At 39.0% G+C, this 22761-nt stretch overlaps 1 long non-coding RNA gene across 1 annotated transcript; it reads right to left on the bottom strand.

Moving 5' to 3' along the window:
• Nucleotides 1–16334: 16334 nt before the first annotated feature.
• Nucleotides 16335–22521, bottom strand: LOC134210903 (uncharacterized). Its single transcript, XR_009978886.1, has 4 exons — nucleotides 22352–22521; nucleotides 21650–21859; nucleotides 21388–21590; nucleotides 16335–16537 (listed from the first exon to the last, which is right to left on the bottom strand). It is a non-coding gene; the product is annotated as an uncharacterized LOC134210903 (long non-coding RNA).
• Between the last annotated feature and the right edge of the window lie 240 nt (nucleotides 22522–22761).

Raw genomic sequence — 22761 nt, 5'->3', positions numbered from 1 at the left:
GGATTGGTTTGGATTGGTTTGGTTGGTTTGGATTGGTTGGTTTGGTTGGTTTGGATTGGTTTGGTTGGTTTGGATTGGTTTGGATTGGTTTGGTTGGTTTGGATTGGTTTGGATTGGTTTGGTTGGTTTGATTGGATTTGGATTGGTTTGGATTGGTTTGATTGGTTTGATTGGTTTGATTGGATTGGATTGGATTTGGATTTGGATTGGATTTGGATTGGATTTGGATTGGATTGGATTTGGATTTGGATTGGATTTGGATTGGATTTGGATTGGATTTGGATTGGATTTAGATTGGATTTGGATTGGATTTGGATTGGATTTGGATTGGATTTGGATTGGATTTGGATTGGATTTGGATTGGATTTGGATTGGATTTGGATTGGATTTATAATTTGGTGAAACGGTGAACGGTGTAGTTTGTTTCTGCAGTGCAGTGATAAATAAAAATCAATTAACGTGTGAAATTGATCAAGTGCCGCGGGAAATACATTTCCTTTGCGTGCCCAAGTGTTTTCTGCATCGAAATAACTAGCCGACAGGTTGTCGCTGCTGGTTATTTTCGTTTAATTGTGGATTTTCTGCCCCAGCAGCAGCTGGCGGCCGGTAACATTTTTGCGCCTTTATTGTTTCTTTGTGTTTTGTGTCGTCTGCATTGGTACCGTTTGAGCTGTGTGAAGGTAGTAGCGAGATGGTTGAGTGCAGTGAGTGCGGTATGGGGGTCCTGCCCAGCGATTTGCCTATGAGTTGTTCGGGTTGTGGTTGCGCTAAAGTGTACCACTACAAGTGCACTTCCATGACCAAACCATTGGCAAAGCTGGTCACGGAGAATGTATATGTTGTGTTCAAGTGTGATCAATGTTTATCAAGCCAGTGTTGTGGCGAGCAGAATATTTTGTTCTCGAATACACAAAAGTTGGAATAAGAGATGAAGAAGATTTCTTCACTCTCGGATTCGATCGGTGGTATTCGAGACAATATTGCTGCTCAGATAAACATCGTGTTGAAAGACGGGATGGAGCAATTGGGGAAAAAGGTACAAAATGCCTTAGACAATGCAGTCTCTGGTTTTCAGGATTTAATTGGAAATGAGTTGGAAAATATGAAAGGTTCATTTTACAATTTGATGCGCGCAGTAAAGTAGATGCAATGAATGTAATGCAAGGTTCATCTCGTTCGACTTCGTCGGCACTTAATCCCAGAGGTAAAAAGCGAAAGGTTCGGGAAGCAGACGACGCGTCTGATGATGTTTTTAATGAAAAGGTTAGTTTCGCGGATATTGTTAAGAAGAAGTGCACTGGGATGAAAAGTAATAGTAGTAATAAAACTAAGACAAAAGTACGACCGCTAATGATGTGAAGGTTGTTCGTAAGGCTCGTCCGGTTAAAGTGATAAAACCGAAAGAGTCCAACCAGAGTAGCGATGATACTCGGAAATTTTTGACTACCAAATTAGATCCAAAAAACACACAAAATCAGTAACTTTAGAAACAGGAAAAACGGCTCTATTATTGCTGAGTGTGCAACAGGATATAGTATTAATGTTGTGAAAGAAGGCATTCAAAGCGAGTTGGGTGAAAATTACAATGCTGTTGTTCCCTCATCGGTGCCAAGGTTAAAAGTGATGGGCATGAGCGAGAAACTTTCCTTCGATGACTTCATTCAGATTTTAAAGATCAGAATGAAGACATCGCTATCAATGATGTAAAAAGTAATACGGGTGTTTGAAAATCCTCGTTTCAAATACAACAAGTACAACGTTGTGATTGAAGTCGATAAAGACAGTCATAGCTGTTTGTTGACCGCGAAGAAAGTAAATATAAGGTTTGATCGGTGCCTTGTTGTTCCTGAGATTAGTATTCTTAGGTGTTTCCAATGTGGAGAATTTGGGCACATGAGCACAGATTGCAAAAACGCTATCGCGTGCTCTAAGTGCAGTGGACCTCACAAGACATCTGAATGCACGTCATCTGTATTGAAATGTGTTAATTGTAATAAAATGAATCAAGAACGTAAAACGTATTTGGACGTTAAACACGGAGCATTCAGTACTGAATGCAAAGTGTATAAAAGATGATTGATCGCAAAAGAGCAGCTTGCATTTCAATGAATAGCAACCAAGTTCTAGTATGAATGTAAATAAATTCGATATTTTGTATTTGAACATTGCAGGTCTCTCTACAAACTACGTTGCATTACGTCAGCTTGTAGAAGATAAACGTCCATTTTAGTCTTTTTATCTGAAACGCATATCGTTGACAGTGATTCTTTCGAACAGTACAGTATCCCGGGTTACAGTGTAGCTGCTTGTTTATCACATTCAAGACACACTGGCGGTGTTGCTATTTATGTCAAAGAATCGGTTCAATTCAAGCTTCAATTGAACGAAGTTTGTGATGGTAACTGGTTCTTAGGCATTGCAGTTGAACGTGGCATGAAGATGGGTAACTATAGAGTTTTATATCACTCTCCCAGTTCAAATGACCAGCGATTTGTTGAAATTTTGGAGAACTGGTTGGAGATGTTCATAGATCCTAGTAAATTAAATATACTCGCTGGCGATTTTAATATCAATTGGTGTGACATCCATAATTCGAATCATTTGAAACGGTTAGCAGACTTTTTTGATTTGAAACAAAAGGTCTTCGATTACACACGTATTTCTCAGCAGAGTAGAACTTTAATTGATCATGTATATTCTAATTTCGATTCCGTTAGTACGGTAACGATTTGTGATTTGAAAATAACCGATCATGAAACTCTAGTAATTAACGTAGATGATAATAGTGATAATAATAGTGATCTTATCAAATTAAAGTGCTGGAGAAAATATTCAAAACAAGCTATCTCGGGTCTTGTCGCAAGAAACGTGGATTTTCAATCAAACGTCGGTTCGTTAGATCAAAAATCAGCTGTTCTTACTGACGTTTTGAAAACCTGTACCAATAATCTAATAGAACATAAATATGTATCTCTGAAAAACTCGAACAGCTGGTACAATCTGGATTTTTTACGATTCAAACGTAAAAGGGACAAATTGTACAGAAATTTTTGTAGAAGTAATAATGCTATTCATTGGAAAAGGTATCAGGTCGCGCGTAATAAATATTCGCATATGTTGAAAAAACGAGATGCGAATATATTCAGAGGAAAATTGATCAGCATCAAAACAACAGCAAAGAGTAATGGAAAATTTTGAAATACTTGTTAAAACCTAATAGTAGCAAACCGCGATCCATAACCTTCGATGGCACATTAGAACAGTCAGAACAAGTTATTACAGATAAATTCAATCAATATTTCGTCAACAGTGTCTCACTGATTAACCAGTCAATTGAGTTAGTTGATGAGCCTGACGAAATAAAACAGCCGATTAATTTTAATTGTAGATTTGATGGATTTCACCCAATAACATTAGAAGAACTTGAAAATATTTGCTTTTCAATTGGAAAAACGGCTGGAGTCGATAATGTTAATGCCAAGGTAATACAAGACTGCTTTGATGTCATCGGACACAACTTGCTGGACCTTATAAATGAATCTTTACGAACTGGGCACGTGCCACAAGTTTGGAAGGAATCTCTAGGATTCGATTCAAAAAGTTGCTGGGACGATTAAAGCCGAAGAGTTTCGTCCTATCAATATGTTGCACACATTAGAGAAAATTTTGGAACTTGTAGTAAAAGGCCAGCTGCTTGAGTATTTGAATAGAAATAACTTGCTGATACCGGAACAATCGGGATATCGAGAAGGTCATTCTTGTGAAACCGCATTGAACTTGGTATTAGCTAAATGGAAGGAAAATGTAGAGCGTAAAGATACGATTGTTGCTGTGTTCTTGGATCTAAAACGCGCTTTTGAGACAATTTCTCAGCCCTTATTGTTGAGCACAATCAAGCGCTTTGGAATTTCGGGATCTGCATACAATTGGTTTGAAAGCTATTTGTCTGACAGATCTCAAAGGACTGCTTTTAATGATTCTGTTTCTAGTCCCGTGGAGAACACGCTAGGAGTGCCACAGGGAAGTGTATTAGGGCCTATTTTATTCATTATGTATATAAATGACATGCGACGAGTCTTACGATTTTGTGATATAAATCTTTTTGCTGATGACACCGTGATATTCATTGCAGCTAAAAATTTAGCAGATGCCGTTTCACGCTTGAACGAGGATTTACACTCTCTAAGTAGATGGTTGAAATACAAGCAATTGAAATTGAATATTAATAAAACAAAATACATGGTAATTTCGCGAACCCGAGTAAATGAGATTTCTCTGTTAAAATTGATGATGAGACAATTGATCGCGTCCGCGATATTAAATATCTTGGCGTGATTATTGATGACAAGCTAAAATTTGACATACATATTGACAATGTTATCAAGAAAATAGCCAAGAAGTATGGAATGCTCTGTCGATTAAAACACGATTTGACTATTGGTAGCAAAATACTCTTGTATAAATCAATCATCTCTCCTCATCTGGATTTTTGCCCTTCCATCCTTTTCTTGGCTAACGAAACACAAATATCGAGATTGCAGCGCTTACAAAATAAAATAATGCGTTTGATTTTAAAATGTGATAGATTCACTTCCTCAACTTTCCTGTTGGACGCCTTACAATGGCTGTCAGTGAAGCAAAAGAATAGTGTACTTGACTATGGTGTTCATTTTAAAGTAATAAACGGTTTACTGCCTCGATATTTGTGTGATCGAATTGAAAGAGGAAGTGATATTCATAGTTATAATACTAGACACGCGGATAATGTGAGAACACCCTATTTTCTGTATGGCGCTTCACAAAACTCTTTGTTTTTCAAAGGTATAAATGTTTTCAATTCGATGCCTTCACACATCAAACGTGCAGTCACGCTAACACAGTTTAAGAGACAATGTATTTCACACGTCAAAGCTGCCTTTTGAACAGCTACCCGGCAATTTTTTACCTGTTAACACATGTATCTTGACGAAGTCTTTAACAACGGATGATTTTTATGGACCATTTTTTATTTTTTATCATTTATTGAGGCATTAATAAGCTATGACGTTCGCCTCGATGATGATGATGGATTTTAATTTATTGACGTAGTTTATTTTTGAACCTTTCTTTGTGTAGTCTACAAAAGTTTGAGCATCGCGCGCGGATTACAGATATGAATGATTTTGAATTTATTTAAAAACTTGCATATTTCGAACTGTTGAATCATGCTCTTGAATTAGTAGTAAGCCTTCTGGTAGATTATTTTGTACTCGCGGTTGTTCCGAAACTTTTGTTATCGACGGAGCGGTTACACAAGTTTTGATGTTTGGTTGTCGAACCTAATGATCCATGTTCAGATACATGTGAGTTTTAGATTGCGATATTGGTTTGTGAAAAAGAACGCGATGTTTGGCGGAGCTGTTGAAATCTGTGCGAGGTTTCACAAGTTTAGCTTTTGATGAGCTCCATGTATCACTACTGTTGATTACAAAAATTCTAGGTGTAGTTCTTTAGTTCATTTTACCAATTTATTTTTGCTGTACAGTATGGAATTTTTTTTTGGATTTTATATCTGTATATACAATCGGATCGTTTGTTTGCAAAACCGATTACATTGATCTTATTTAATTATCTTAAAGATAACTCGTCCAGCTCAAACCTTTGTAGGGGTATGTGGCGGGACCATCATCATCATCATTTGGATTGGATTTGGATTGGATTTGGATTGGATTTGGATTGGATTTGGATTGGATTTGGATTGGATTTGGATTGGATTTGGATTGGATTTGGATTGGATTTGGATTGGATTTGGATTGGATTTGGATTGGATTTGGATTGGTTTGGATTGGTTTGGATTGGTTTGGATTGGTTTGGATTGGTTTGGATTGGATTTGGATTGGATTTGGATTGGTTTGGATTGGTTTGGATTGGTTTGGATTGGATTTGGATTGGATTTGGATTGGATTTGGATTGGATTTGGATTGGATTTGGATTGGATTTGGATTGGATTTGGATTGGATTTGGATTGGATTTGGATTGGATTTGGATTGGATTTTAATTTGATTTCGATTGGCTTTTGAATAAGATTCCTATTGCATTTTGATTGAAATTGGATAAGATATGGATTTGGATAGGATTTGTAATAGATTGAGATTTGATTTGGGTTGGATTTGATTTGGATTTGATTTGGATTTGGATTGGATTTGGATTGGATTTGGATTGGATTTGGATTGGATTTGGATTGGATTTGGATTGGATTTGGATTGGATTTGGATTGGATTTGGATTGGATTTGGATTGGATTTGGATTGGATTTGGATTGGATTTGTATTGGATTTGTATTGGATTTGGATTGGATTTGGATTGGATTTGGATTGGATTTGGATTGGATTTGGATTGGATTTGTCATAGATTTAGGTTTGATGGTTAGGTTTGATGATTAGGTTAGGGTCAGATTTGATTTGGATTTGGATTGGATTTGGATTGGATTTGGATCGGATTTGAATTGGATTGGATATGGATTGGATTTGGTTTGGATTTGGATTTGATTAGGATTGGATTTAGATTGGATTTGGCTTTGGACTAGGATTGGATTTGGATTGGATTTGGATTGGATTTTAAGTGGATTTGGATTGGATTTGGATTGGATTTGGATTGGTTTGGTTGGTTTGGATTGGTTTGGATTGGTTTGGATTGGTTTGGATTGGTTTGGATTGGTTTGGATTGGGTTGGATTGGTTTGGATTGGTTTGGATTGGTTTGGATTGGTTTGGTTGGTTTCGTTTGGATTTGGATTGGATTTGGATTGGATTTGGATTGGATTTGGATTGGATTTGGATTGGATTTGGATTGGATTTGGATTGGATTTGGATTGGATTTGTCATAGATTTAGATTTGATTTGGGTCGGATTTGATTTGGATTTGGATTGGATTTGGATTGGATTTGGATTGGATTTGGATTGGATTTGGATCGGATTTGAATTGGATTGGATATGGATTGGATTTGGTTTGGATTTGGATTTGGATTTGATTTGGATTGGATTTAGATTGGATTTGGCTTTGGATTAGGATTGGATTTGGATTGGATTTGGATTGGATTTGGATTGAATTTGGATTGGATTTGGATTGGATTTGTATTTGGATTGGATTTGGATGGATTTGGATTGGATTTGGATTGGATTTGGATTGGATTTGGATTGGATTTGGATTGGATTTGGATTGGATTTGGATTGGATTTTGATTTGATTTCGATTGGCTTTTGAATAAGATTCCTATTGCATTTTGATTGAAATTGGATAAGATATGGATTTGGGTGGAATTTGTAATAGATTTAGATTTGATTTGGGTCGGATTTGATTTAGATTTGGATTTGATTTGGATTTTGATTGGATTTGGATTGAATTTGGATTGGAGTTGGATCGGATTTGAATTGGATTGGATATGGATTGGATTTGGTTTGGATTTGGATCGAATTATGTTTGGATTGGATTGGATTTTTTTTTGGATTGGATTTGGATTGGAATTGGAAAGGACCTGGATCAAATTTGGAGTTGATGTGGAATAAAGTTGGATTGGGTTTTTATTACATTTTTATTGAATTAGGATTGCATTCAAGTTAGATTGGTTTTGGATTGGATTTTGATTGGATTTGAGTTGAATTCGCATTGCGTTTGGATTGGTTTGCTTTTGGATTGGATTTGAGTTTTTTTCTTATTTTGGATTTTTTTCACTGTTTCTGATATGGATTGTTATTGCTTTTGAATTGGTTTACGTATTGTGTCGTTCGCATTGGTTTTTCATATTTTGTCATATGGGCAATTAACAAAAGGTTTGTAAGGAATTGAATTGATGTTTATTGAAGAATCAAAGATATTTGCAATATTGGCATTCGAATTATAAAACATCTTGAGAGTAGAGGTGGGGAAGAATGTAGTGGATACGATTGGATTTAGGAGTTACGATAAAACTATTATTGGAAAATACCATTATCAGCCATTCTTTGTAATCTACATTTGATATATGTTTTAATTACTATGTCTGAATCTCGATTATGCATTTGCACAACATGTGATAGAGGGTAACCGCTCTCTTCGGTTGGGTTTGATCCCACGAAACCAGTACGCTAGACAGGTGCTTTCCCTACTAAGCTACGAAGGACCTCCGTCGTCCTCCGCAGCTTAGCGTTTACTGATGAAACCAAATTCCCAGCACCGGGCACGTAGCCGAACACTCGCAATACATTTTCAGAACTAACTCTCTCATATGTATTTTTGTACAAACGCCAACCAAGTAGGATGAGTATTTAGTACTGTCTGGCTCCTACATACTTGCTTCATCAGCAACGGCGCTCGATGAAGTGGGGTTGTGTGAGATTGTGCCAGTTGGTCGTCAGATCCCAACCCGACCACATAAGCGAAGAGAGATCACCACTCGAGTTCAGTACATTCAAAGTTAATTGCCTATGTTTGGTTAGTCAGCTTTAACCCGGGAGTTAGAAGGTGTTAGCTCTACTGCAGCTCCAGCGACCCATTTCAGACTGCCTGGTAACTCACGTCCAGCCCGAGGTCACTTTCACTTGCAATAAGCCCCGCCTGTTTATGCTACCATTATCATTTGGATAATGGATCCATAAACAAACTTCGGATTTTTAATCCAGTGCGCATTTAGTTTCATATAAAAACCATATTCAAGCAAATTGATCCAATTCCGGATGAATGAATTGAGGAAGCAAAGATCACTTCTAATCTCACGAACAATTCACTTCACTCTTCCAGAGCTGTTCTGAGATATTCGTTATTGATCCATGTACTTCTGATATTATCGCACGACCACACATATTTCACCAAAGACATCCCCGTATACTAACTACACCAATAACTTCGCGCACTCAATTATAAAATACACTTTTTAAAAGGTAACCAGTAACCATGTTTTCTTTGTTAAATGAAACTTAGGCATCTGTTTCGATCGGTTGTCGGCGCATTCATGACATATGTCAAAATATCAATATCTATTATCGGAGCTTAAGAGCTAAAGTGTAAGCGACCTCACACTCCCCTGTTGATCCTTACCGTTGAGGTGACTCAAGACCGTAATATATCCATTTCGGTTCTTTGAGGAAATAATTTTTTTTCTCAAAAAATTCATGTTTATTTTCTTTTTTCCCATATTATTTAATCAAGCTATGTAAGTTTTTCAATTAATTAAAACTGTAACTTGTCCTTAAATTACACTGAATGCATGACATGATAAAACAGATTAACTGCTATTCACTTTTTACATTCGCTTTATAGCAAATTGTTTCCTCGAAACAAGCATCGTTGAAAAGCTTTGAACAATCACTCCATCCCATTCCATTTTAGGCTGTCTGTTAAATGAATGCAAAGGTTTCACCATATCCTCTTTCGATTTTTGGTTTCCCAAACCACCTCCGGCCGACATGAATCAGAGCCAAATCTCATTTCGCCGAAGGCCCAGCTGTTGTGTGTTATGTGCTTTCCATGTTTTGTCGAACCGAGAGCGCAGCGGCCCTTGAACGGCTGCATATGGATATGACCTGGCGCTGGTTTTACGATGCGAATATGAACACCATTCCCCGTCCTACAAATATGCGATAGTCGGCGATGGATGATGCTGTAAAAAGCTAAGCGCAGGAAAAAACCGTCTTAACCATTGGTCTGATACGGATTGAACTATCACTGGCCGTAACTTTCTGAAAAGTTCAATCCGACCTTCATCACAAGACCCGGGGCGTTTTCTGTTGTAGCTACGCTTTTGTAAATCTTTATGCTTATTTTTGAACAGCGATTGTGAAGGTTAACTGCAACTTGTTGGGCTTGTGCTTTCTAGGAACATCACCCAGCCAGTTTTGATTGGAAATTTATTCGGACTTTTTTTGCAGAGAAATTTCAATCAGTTTCCATTTGAATGCTTTCCAATTATCAAACACTTATTTAGTCATGCTTTTCGGTATTTGAATTTGATTATCGCCCATAATCGTGTGGCAGGTGGATAGAATGTAAAACAAAGACGAACAGCAAATTCTTACCGGCCATTTTAAACATTCTCATGGAAAAAGGTTGCTTGGATTATGAAATGGAAAACTGTTTTTGAAATGTTGTAGGTAGATGATTACCACCAAAAACTTTCAGAAAATCTACAAACAAAACAGTTGGAGAAGTTAATGAAGTAAACCGTTATCTCATTTTGGGACATCAATATATGTTGTATCAACGACATGAAGCTAAAGGTTTCTCTATTGGAAATTCTGTAATTTAGTATAAAAGAGTTAATATGTTTAATACTGTTTATCATATAACGAATGAATTGTAATATTTTGAGCATCGCGTCGGTACATTGTCATATCGGTAGTATTCGAGTTAAAAGATCAATTTTAAACGGCAAACACCACCATTTATGTTTGCCAGTTGATAGTTTTCCATCAGAACTTATCCGAATGGTTTTGCTTGAACGTAGCTTCGGGACGCAGCCGTTGTTGAACTGTAAAACATTTATGTATCCATAAACGTATGTGTTGTTCACAGTTTGGAAATTTAATGAGATGGAAATCGCTTTCAAATATGAGAATAGTGCAGAACTAACCACGTCGTGCTTGCTTTCGAGCAAGAGAATGGGAAAGTTCCGCTGAAAGTTGGTCCAACACATAGATGGAAGCAGTTTTTACCGATAATGAGGGGTTGGCTTTTCATTTAGTTGATATAAGAATGGCATAAGGCTCTGAATATCCTTTTAGTTTTTCTTAGGTGCAACGCAGATTTCCTAATTTAGATTACCACGTAGACTAAAAGGTAGAACACAACATTTTATTTGTAAAATGTTTAGAATTTCAACAATTCAATACAAATACCAGTTAAATATAAGTTTGCATGAAATGATTTGTTGTAGAGACATGATCTGTCTGTGTAAATACAAATGTTTTGAGGATGTCACGATTTAACTCGTGATTTAACAACATACAGGGTGTTCAATAAGTTCGAATACACTTTCGAAAAATGTTTAAAAATTGAGATTAAATTATTTCTTTTCCCGGTTGCACTTCATTGTAAGTATTGTTTATAAGGAACGTTTGTAGCATTTCTTTTGGAATTACCTCTATTTTATACTTCTTCACGAGCTTCAAACGATTTTAAAACCCATCGTAAGCGGCACGCACGGTCTTCATGGGCATTTCGTTCCAGATTTTGAGAATTACTTCTTGAACTGGTCCAAGTTACTGGCCTTGTATTCGTACAGCTTTAATACAGATACGTTCCGATTTTATCACGTTCCGATTTTGTCACGCTCCGATTTTATCACGCTCAGATTTCGTCAACAAAATTATTCCGTTTTTATCAACAAGAAAATTCAATCGTTTTTGCCTTTCTCGTACACTAAGTGTACGTAAAGGCTATAATATTGCTTCAAAAACAAAATTTTGATAGGAGGCCCGGAAGGCCGATTTTCATATACCGATCGACTCAGCTCGACGAATTGAAGTGATGTCTGTATGTGTGTATGTGTACAAATTTTGTAGACACACTTTTTGGAATTCAGCATTATACGATTTACAGGGCATCATCACTGCTAGGTGGATTAATCTGGGTTTTTTTAGAGATTTAGCTTTTAAAATTAAATAACTTGGGTTAGTGTCTGGTCAAATGTTGTATTTATAGTATTTCAAGCACTAGCGGTAATAAAGCCGTAACTAACAAGACAAGGTTTCTTTTCACCGACTTCCCCCCATCGAAATAAAAGAGACAAGATGCGGCTTTGTTGGCACTTTATTATTTCAGGACGAAGGATTACATTGTTATCTGGCGTTCTGATATAACTGAAAAATCGTTGAGAAACTTTTTCGGATGTTCTAGGCCGTCCAAACTGTTCTGGAGTACATATCCTCGAATGCATTAGGAAATATGTCTACAAACAAAATCTCCTAAGCTGGGATTTATGTCCAAAAATATCTATGTGATCATAAGACATAAATTGATCAAGTTTTAAATAAACGTAAACTATTTCAGGGTCTCCAAAACGCCTTGGAGTCCAGAACATGCGATTTACCCTATCAACCAAGCCTTGAAGGACGTATTCGTGCATCGTTGAACATCTTAGCCGGTACATAGAGCCGATAAGATTTCAATCATTACTTTTACACGCAACTAAAGGCCTTTTGGTTTCTCCAAAACATCCTTGAGTTCAAATCAGAACATGTGATCCAACCGATCAACCAAGTCCTGAACGATGTATCCATGCATCGTTGAACATCCCAGCAGGTCCATTTTGCCGATAGTATTTCACTCATTATGTTTACAAGCTACTACAGGCCTTTTCGGTTGATCAAAACGTCCTTGAGTTCAGAACATGTGATCTGGTTGCTCAACTTAGTCCTGAACAATGTAACTGTGTATCGCTAAACATCCCAGCAGGTCCGTCGAGGTGATAGAATGGTAATTAATACTTTTACAAGCTACTACGAGTCTTTTCTGTTCTTAAAAATGTCCTGGAGTTCCGAACATGTGATCTACCCGTCCTTAATATCCGTGCATAACATTACAAACATTCCAGCAGTTCCATCGAGCTAGTAGGATACCACTTAATTCTTTTACAAGCTACAGCGGACCCTCCATGAGTTTTTGTTCTTAGACAGTTCTGTTCGATATCGAATCATTGGAACAAATGATGCCAAACAAAAATATTTTCACGGTTACTTTGATAGTATTTTCGAACAATTTCCCAAGAATTTCTGTTCCACATCTCAATACTGTATTACATCTCTTCAAAACGTCATGGATTTCAGATCATTTCAATACCGAATTTTCCGCTTTGACCTATCCAATGATCCAACCTATGAAAGATGTTAGATATGATACCCCAATGAGTCCATTTAGCTTATATGACTTCAATCATCGCTTGTACTAGCTACTGCAGACCTTTACGGTTGGCTAAAATATTCTGGAAGTCGTGTTGTCCGTTATACACCATTATTGTCATTCAAGTCCGTTATACGCCTCAACAAAAAAGTCCGCAGGTAAATTGCACGATACAAACACCCCCTTAGTTATTGTACATCTAGTAGATATCTTGATCTTAACTCAAGATCATTTTGGAGGATTTTGGACATCTTCTTCTTCCTCTTTTGCTATGGCTACATTCCAACTGGAACTTGTCCTTTTCAGCTTAGTATTCTATTAGCTTTTTCTCAGTTATTAATTGAAAGCTTTTCTATGCCATTACATGAGCAGGTATCTTGTGAGGCAAGCACAAGGAGAACATTATGCCCAGGGAATCTAGAATGATTCCCAACCGAAAATACTCTAGACCGGACCAGATCTAACCGTGAACACCTCGTATTCCAGAAAATTGTGTTTACATTATTCTTATTGGATATATTAACGCACGTATCGATGTTGAGGACATTGCAAGAAGCCTTGGTTGTCCGGTAGATACTTTGGGTTGAACTTGGGAACGTTTTGGAAAACCTCAAACATCATTGAGAAAACTGGATTTAAATGATGCGCATGTGCCTGTTGGACTGGATTGGGTATATGCCGATGATAAAGACTTTGCATATGCCTTGGTTGATTTGGTAGATACCGTGGGCTGAATTCGATAACGTTTTGGAAAACCTTGAACATCTCGTATTCCAGAAAACTGATCACTGTCTCAACGATTAAGATTACTAAACTTGATTGAGTGTTCAGATTTATTAAACAATGTGGTATAGGATCCAAATATTTCAGAATCATCTGCAAGCTGTCAGAAGAAAAATCTTCCCAAGGTTGTGGATATTAGAGGCCTGAATAAGAGAAACGCGGATAGGTATGTGCCGCCAATCGAACCGTCAAAAAACAGCAGCCAATTGAGCAGGAGACCTGTCAAGCAGCCAAAATGTTGGCTCAAATACTGAAAACATTTGGCCGTTTTATATCATCGATTTTATATCATCTTTAAATAAATAAAATTTAATGTATTTTACATTAGTTTGCAATAATATATGCAAGTCATTTATAGATTATGAAATGAAATGCCATTGTTTATTGGATTCTATTGTTATGTGATGTGGACACATAAAATAGCGGATTGTGAGATTTTATCATCATAAACCATTTCTTCCTTTTCATGTGTTGTTCTTTGATGGAGAAGATTGAATGCAGTGTTGGCAGAGTCATATTTTCTATCCGCGTTTCTCTTATTCAGGCCTCTAGTGGATATCTAGGTCTTCAGGGTATAGTCAAACTTGACCTCCAATATTTTTTCCTGAGTAGCCGATATCCTTATGAACATTTTTGCTGAAGAAACTGGGGACCTAGATCTCTTCGGTGATATTTCACAGCCAATCTCAAACGCTGGGCATATATGACCCATCCGTCCCGAAAGGGTTAAGGATGTCATTTATTTTCAAATTTATTGTTATGTTATCAACGGATACCACCTTATCTTAGGGAACGTCCATAAATTACGTCACGGTTTTAGTGGGAGGGAGAGGGTTTCTAAAAGTGTGACTACTCATATCAATTTATAAAAAAAATTATACGAAAAGCGGGACAATTAATGGAGAAGGGATTGAAGATGATTTATTTTTCGTAACATCATTTATGGACGTTCCCTTGATGCAATCCTTACTTGCCAGGAGCTTCAACCAGTCACTATTGATGATCAGTATACAGTTACAATGTCTTTTCACAAACCTGTAACCGTTCAGTTACATATCTCTTAGATTTAATTTCAATTTGTGTCTTGTTTAGAAACTGTTGTGTTTGTTTAATATAAATTGTGTAAAATAAGTAGGATTAGTCGAAAATCAAATGTAAAAGTTAGTTGTGTAAACATTGTTATTAATTTGTAATGTGAAAAATGTTAATGTGAGAATTGTAAAACCAATTAAAGAAGGATTGAATGGGTCATGTTGGTCTACTGTGGTAAAGGGGAGAAGGACATGTTGGTCGACATGGAAGGAGTGGATAAGGATAATGGAAGTATGGACGATTGGGCGGGAAAACTCCATGGAAAAGAAAAAGGTCTGCATACCTCTGGGGTAAAGATAATTGCTCATTAGCAAACTGGCGTCCGTGCAAGTAAGCCGTGAGTGAGAGTGCCTCTATAGTGCCTCAGTGATTTTTAAATAGCAGTGAACGACATCTTGTGGCCCCTAATAGTTCGTTCAGGACCTTTTGTTCGTTTGTATAATTCGCTAGATTAGCGACCTCACGCAGCACGATCGACTGAGTCAACGTCCGCGTTGGATCTTGGTCTAATCACAAAGCGATTTCCGGCACAGTTCCGCCGGAGAGTACCCTTCTCGGCGCGGCCAATACGGTCTCGTCCGTGGTCCGTCGATTGAGTCAACGAAGGGCACGCCGAAGCTTCATCGATAGCGTCCAGAGAGTGGCAAGCCGCCATCTCGACCAATCGAGGCATCCCGCGACCCCGCCATCGTCCCGAGTCGATCAAGCTACCAACCCGCCATCTTCCTACCAAGCCGTCGTCGACAACCAACTCACCGTCTGCTGCGAGCGCTCGCCATCGTCGTCCAGAAAACCCCCCGGTACGTACCGAACAACGGATAATCACCCCGAACAAATCAAACCCACAATAGTCCCAATAAATTGTTATCCTACTAATTAGATTTTCTCAATAAACGTCCATAGTCATACCCAACAACACAATTCCATTACACAAGTGCAATATTTAAATAACTCCGCAGTTTCTACACCCGTTGTTCCGCGTAGCCCTCCGAATTACCCAGTAGCATGCCGGCCCTGCGACACAGTTCAGGGGTCTCATGTTACTGAGCTATTAACTCAGGAGTTGTTGATCCGCCTTGAGGCTTGAGAGCAACCCCGTAAGTCTAAGAAAGTCTCAATTGGCGACCAACGTTAAAGTCGTGATCGGTAATCGGAGGAACGATTAGTATTTGGAAAAAAATCTTGAGATTTTTTTAACTGGGCGACAGGAGAGTGCGCAATCAATTAGTTGATTTTGCAGTCCGACAGTTGAAAACCGCTAATCATAGATCGCGAATTGGTGAATTGAATCGTGAAGACAGTGGCCATACTCGGTGGCGAAAGAGTGCAAAACAAAGAAAAGTTGGCACAAAAGCAGTAAAAACTTGATTGGTTTCGGTGACTGGGACATTTTTTGAAATTGGTGCTGGAGACTAATCTAAAAAGGACATACACGTGAACAATACACTTGAACATTTCTCAAAGGTCCTGAATGAACAAAGTACACAATACGAAACAACACAAAAGATAGCACGGTTTATTGTATTTTCTTATAAATTTCTAAACATTATCATTTTTAGTCTTAAGCTTTGAATTTTTATTTGAATATCTTAATTTACCTTTTATTTTTACGCATAATATTGAATTTTATTGAACTCCATTATTTTTATTGAACTCCATTATATTTTATTGAACTTTTACATAATTTCCTGAATTTTTTTTGCGATGAATTCTGAATTGATAGACTTGTATCGGTCGATGAACGTGAATCATCTTCTGGATGATGAACTAGAATACGAACTTGCCCTACGCAGAGTGGAGTTTTCTAGTGGTGAATCTAGAGATATAAAACGGAGAAAATTACGAAATGCGATGAAGGAAGAACGAGAGTCGAATAGTTTTATATCGAGAAAGATAGTAGAAGAGGCTCGGGACACGGAGTCACGACAGGTAGAAGAGAAGATTGCGATGATTAGGGATTCACTGGAAAATAAAAAGGTGAAGAAAACAGATTTTCCACAATTGGAAACGCGTCTGGTTCACCTGTACTTTCGGTTGTTTCGGTTAAGAAAAGTATTCAACACGGACGGGTTGAAAAAGATCGCCCAGGGATTGTTGAATGATTATTTCTCACGGAATAGTAGAGATCCAGAGGTAATAGGGGAATATTCGGGAGGATTGCTCAACGTAGCAAACCGCAGGGTTTCCCAAAGGCCTAGTGACAATAAGAGTGACGAGGAAGTAGATAGTAGTTCGAACCCGCGAACTGGAAATGATGATTCGGAGAGTAGTGCAGAAGGAAATACAGAAGAAAGTGAAAAGGAGGAAAACAGCGTAGATGAAGAAGAATTAAACTTTACCGTGAGAAATACGCGTACTAGGAGATCCAGTACGCCTAAAAGACAGGAGGATAAGGCTGTCGACGTAGATGAACTGGTTGAACGGATCATGCTACGGGTCGATACTTTAGTTACGTCTAAATTGAAGGCATTGAAAATAGGAACTCAGAATGAAAAACACAGACATGTAGAGAAAAGAAAAAATGGTTCGAAAGAATCGAAACAAATTAAGAATAGTAGTTCACAAAGATTGATGGAAAAACATGAAATACAACCGAAAATTAAAGGTGAACAGAGAGACGCGAAGGTCACGATTAGGAGACGGAGTAGAATGAACTCGGAATCGTCTATAGCAAATAGAAATAGTGGAGTAGATAACAGAAGTGATAGTGAGCGAGCAGGAACTGACACCGATAGGGTAGAATATCGAGAGATAGGAAGGAGGCTGAAACGAAGACCAAGGCCAGTATGTGACTGGAAGCTAAAATATGTTGGAAAAGATGACGGGAGAGGTTTGAATAAGTTTGTGTCTGAAGTAGAGTTCATGGCTGAAGCGGAGAACATAAGCAAGCAAAGTCTGTTCAACGAAGCAATCCATTTGTTTTCTGGAGATGCGAGGGCTTGGTATATTGAGGGAAAGAGAAATCGAGAGTTCCGTAATTGGGCTGAACTGGTGGCCGAGTTAAAACTGGAATTCCAACCGCCAGACATGGATTACCACTACGAACAGCAAGCTGCGGCAAGAAGACAGAAGAGAGGGGAGAAATTCCAGGACTATTACAACGCAATCAAGGAGATTTTCGAGCAAATGGCGGTCCCGCCAACAGAACATCGGAGATTTGATATAATTTTCCGAAATCTCCGGTCGGACTATAAGAACTCATTGTTGGTTAAAGGAGTCCGAACGTTGAGGATGTTGAAAGTATGGGGGCGAAAGTTGGACTCTGCTAATTGGTTCTTGTATCGGAAACCGGAAGTAGAGCAGGGGTCCAGATCATCACAAGTTCATGAAATCAACAGTGGGCCTCATCTGCAGACACAGAGACCACAAAGGAATGATTGGAGGGATAATTCTTCCAGGAGCAGACCGGATTGGAGAAATCGAAATTCTGGTGTGTATCAGGGTTCCAGGAATGATAACAAAGGTCCTTGGAAACCCGCACCAGAACAGGCCAAGACAAATATACCGAAGCCGAAATCTTCGCAGTCCAACTTGAATGCAGGAGAAGGTACCAGTAAGGAAATTCTACAGAAGCGGATTGAAGAATATCGAATTCCGGAACGAACGGTATGTTTTAATTGCAGAGGAAATTATCACCATTCCAGTGCGTGTTTGAAGGCAAAAGAAGTTTTTTGTACAACGTGTGGTTTCCAAGGTTTCAGAAGGCCAGATTGCCCATTTTGTGCAAAAAACGGAAAGCGATCGATGTGAGAGGTCGTCGATGTCGTACTACAAAGCCTCTAACTAAATTCGTTTCTTCTGTTCAGGAAGTTGGGGAACTCACAGTACAAATAGAGGGAGATAATCGACCGTTTGCAAAAGTAGATGTCATGGGTATTCAATTGATTGGTTTGCTAGACTGCGGAGCGCAGATGACGGTATTGGGAATCGGAAGCGGAAAACTATTGCGCGATTTGAAGCTGAAATTGCAGCCTACTGGAGTGAAACTGACTACAGCAGGAGGTTTACCACTAGATGTGAAGGGATATGTGAATCTGCCCATGGAGTTCAATGGACAAACTAGGATTGTCACAGCCGTCGTAGCACCTACTTTGAATCGTCGTCTAATATTAGGAATGAATTTTTGGAAGCTTTTTAATATTGAACCCACGGTAAATTTTGAAAAATGTGAGGTAGAGGAGTTGGAAGTTGGACAGGACGATGAATCGATCGTGACCTTGGAACAGGAAGCGATGCTACGAGAGGTTAAAAAGGAGTTTAAGGTGTTCGTCGAGGGTGATAAATTAAGTATTACGCCCTTGATATCCCACAAAATTGAATTTGATGAACAGTTCACAAATACTGCTCCAATCAGATTAAATCCGTACCCATGGTCCCCGGAAATTCAAAAGAGTGTAAATGAGGAGTTAGATAAGTGGATCGACTCTGGCGTCGTAGAGCGGTCCAACAGTGATTGGGCTCTGTTAATTGTTCCTGTGACTAAAAAGGGCGAATCAGAAGCAGAAGGCCGTATTAAAGTGCGCATGTGTCTAGATGCGCGCAAATTAAATGAAAGAACCCGTCGAGATGCCTACCCCCTCCCACACCAGGACCGCATTCTGGGTAGATTAGGAGCTTCCAAGTACTTGTCTACGATTGACCTTTCGAAGGCTTTCTGGCAAATCCCGTTGGACTCGAATCTAGAAAGTACACAGCGTTCCGGGTGTTTGGAAGGTTGTTCCAGTTCACCAGACTACCATTTGGACTGGTCAATAGCCCGGCCACATTGTCGCGGTTGATGGACCAGGTGCTAGGGTATGGTGAACTGGAGCCAAATGTGTTTGTTTACCTTGACGATATCGTCATAGTAAGCAACACTTTTGAGGAACATCTCCGGAGTCTGAAAGAAGTGGCTAAACGGTTGAGAGCTGCAAATCTCTCAATTAATATCGATAAATCGAAGTTTTGCGTGCAGGAACTCCCGTATTTAGGATTCGTACTTTCCCAGAAAGGAATCCGACCTAATCCGGATAAAATTGAGGCCATAGTCAACTTCGAAAGGCCAACGTCCGTGAGGTCGTTGAGGCGTTTTCTGGGAATGGTAAATTATTACCGACGTTTTATTTCGGAATTTAGCGAAATGACGGCTCCTTTAACAAATTTGCTAAAGGGAAGCCAAAGGTCGTACAGTGGAATGAGGATGCTGAAACCGCTTTCAATGTACTGAAAGAAAGGCTCATAACAGCACCAATCCTGGCTTGCCCTGATTTCGGAAGGCCGTTTACCATCCAAACCGATGCGAGTGATACCGCCATAGCCGGAGTTCTAACACAGGATGTCGACGGGAAGGAACACGTGATTGCGTACTTTTCGCGTAAGCTGACGATGGCGCAAAAATCTTGGAAAGCAGCGGAGAAAGAAGGGGTAGCCGCATTAGAGGCCATCGAAAAGTTTAGGCCATATGTCGAGGGTGCGCAGTTCACCCTAATTACTGACTCGTCCGCTCTTTCATTCATAATGAATTCCAAATGGAAACCATCGTCCAAACTAAGTCGTTGGAGCATGCTGCTCCAACAATATGACATGAGAGTGAAACACCGGAAAGGCTCCGAAAACGTGGTTCCGGACGCACTCTCTCGTGCAGTGGAAGCTATAGACCTGAGTAAGAGTGACTGGTACTCCTCAGTGTATATAAAGGTGTTAAACTCTCCAGACGACTTCCGTGATTGTAAAATTGAGCACGATAAACTTTATACGTTTGTACCTTCGACCACAGATGCAATGGATTATCGTTTCGAGTGGAAACTGTGCTTGCCAGAAGATGTCCGGGAAGAAGTATTAAGGCAGGAACATGACCAATCACTGCATCCAGGATTTGAAAAAAACTATTCATAGATTGAAAATTCGCTATTATTGGCCCAAAATGTCTTCGTTTGTACGAAAATATGTGCGGTTATGTAGCGTATGCAAACAATGCAAACCCTCAACCCTGCCAACTGCACCGCTAATGGGAGACCAACGGGGGACCGGCAGACGCTTTCAGATTCTGGCACTCGTCTACATCCAAAATCTTCCTCGTAGTCAAAGAGGAAAAGTCACTTGCTTGTCTTGATGGATTTATTCTCCAAATGGATTCAGCTAGTCCCAGTAAGGAAAATAGAGAGCAAAGAGGTATGCCGAATTATTGAGGACTGTTGGTTCAGAAGATTGGGCACCCCTGAAGTTATCATCTCAGATAATGCGACTACATTCGTAGGAAAGGAATTCCAAGCAATGTTGTCCAGGCGAAAAATTCAACACTGGTTAAATTCACGTCACCATAGCCAGGCAAACCCGGTCGAAAGGACAAATAGAACCATTAATGCCTGCCTCCGCACTTATATGGAGAAGGACCAACGGCTATGGGACACTAAAATAGCAGAAATTGAGGAAATGGTTAACACTAGCATTCACGCCTCAACTGGTCTCTCTCCCTATCGGATTCTGTATGGTCACGAGAAGACCACTATGGGCGTTGAGCATAGAATGGAAAGAGAAGATAGGGAGATTTCAGTTGAGGAAAGAGATGATATGCGCAAGAAGATCAATGAAAAATTGTTCACAGTTGTCGAAGAAAATTTGAAGAAGAGTCACGAGAATAGCAGGAAATCGTATAATTTGAGGCATAAAAAGTTTTGTTCGACTTACCGAATAGGACAGAAGGTCTACAAACGGAACTTCAAACCTTCGTCAGCTTCAGAGCACTACAATGCGAAATATGGACCGGTCTACACGCCCTGTGTAATTGTCGCGAAGCGTGGTACGAGTTCGTACGAGCTTGCGGACAGTACCGGAAAAGTCCTTGGAATATTCTCGGCTGCAGACCTTCGTCCTGGTGAGGAGGTTGAGTCCTAAAAAGTATATTAGGATTAATAAAAGCAGTTCGATGACGGGATTAAGTTGTGTTTACGAAAACAGTACGATGCAATTCCCTCATCTCGATGAAGATAATTTGTTGTCATCACTTGGCCGTGTTCGCTGAACTCAACGCTTTATCTCCACCACGCTCTCGTTTGTGCAACCAGCGAGAGATTACACGTTTCCTCACGGATGTGACCCGAGGAGCCCATGGCAGGGATGACCAGAGGTTTCGTAGCAACGGTGGAATTTTATTTGTTTGCTAATCGAGAGGCAAAGAAAGAAAATAAATAAGTAAGCCATTGTGAATGATGTCATACATATACTGCCGTGAATCGCATATTTGTCCCATATGAATAGGAAATCCAGCAAAGATGGGACATATATGCGATTCACGGCAGTATAGGAGTAGAGATAATGAATGAGGATACGAAGAGGTTCTTTTGTAGGCGCCATACAAAAGAACAATGCTAGCGCGCGCGCTTTCCTAGAGGAGAGATAATAATTAGGTATTGATATAGTCAATTGTAGGTTCCAAATTGTTTTAAATAGAAATAATAAATTTATCTTAGGTAGCATAACGTTTTTAGCAGCAATGCGATCGCAAGCCATAGAACTGAGCACGTACCACATACAATAGTATTTCTGCAGAAAGCTATATTGCTCATTACGAACTCGTTCTCTGCATTGTTCCGCCATGATCAGGACGGCCGCCTGGTCGAAAAATGCAGGAAATAATTCTCGTAATTAGTACCTATCTGTATATACTCTTTTAGATTCATCACAGTTTTTAATTTGTTTCTCGTTCGTTTGTCAATTTGTTTTATGTACAGCTAATTAATAAGGCAACGAATTCAACGTACTAATCACCTTCAGTGATAGTATGCACTACGTGTGAACAATAGACTAGAACGGCCTTTTTAATTTCATTACCTACCATCGAATGGCAGGACTAGATGAAGTTGATAAAAAAAGGTACTAGAATGATCGTTTTACCATAATGTGTTCGTGCTTATCTACATGCATACTAACAAGATGAAAACACACTAGAGTAATTATGGCAAATTCTGTAGGGGAATTTGACCTTTAGTTGCCAGCTGATTTTAAAATGTTGTGTCATGTCCAAGTAAACTTTAATCGTTTTTATACTGCTTCGCGATTCGT

Source organism: Armigeres subalbatus, chromosome 1 (genome assembly GCF_024139115.2).
Source record: "Armigeres subalbatus isolate Guangzhou_Male chromosome 1, GZ_Asu_2, whole genome shotgun sequence".
Taxonomy (NCBI): domain Eukaryota; kingdom Metazoa; phylum Arthropoda; class Insecta; order Diptera; family Culicidae; genus Armigeres; species Armigeres subalbatus.
Note: the sequence above shows the minus strand (reverse complement) of the source record. Positions and strands in the feature narration are given on the sequence as shown.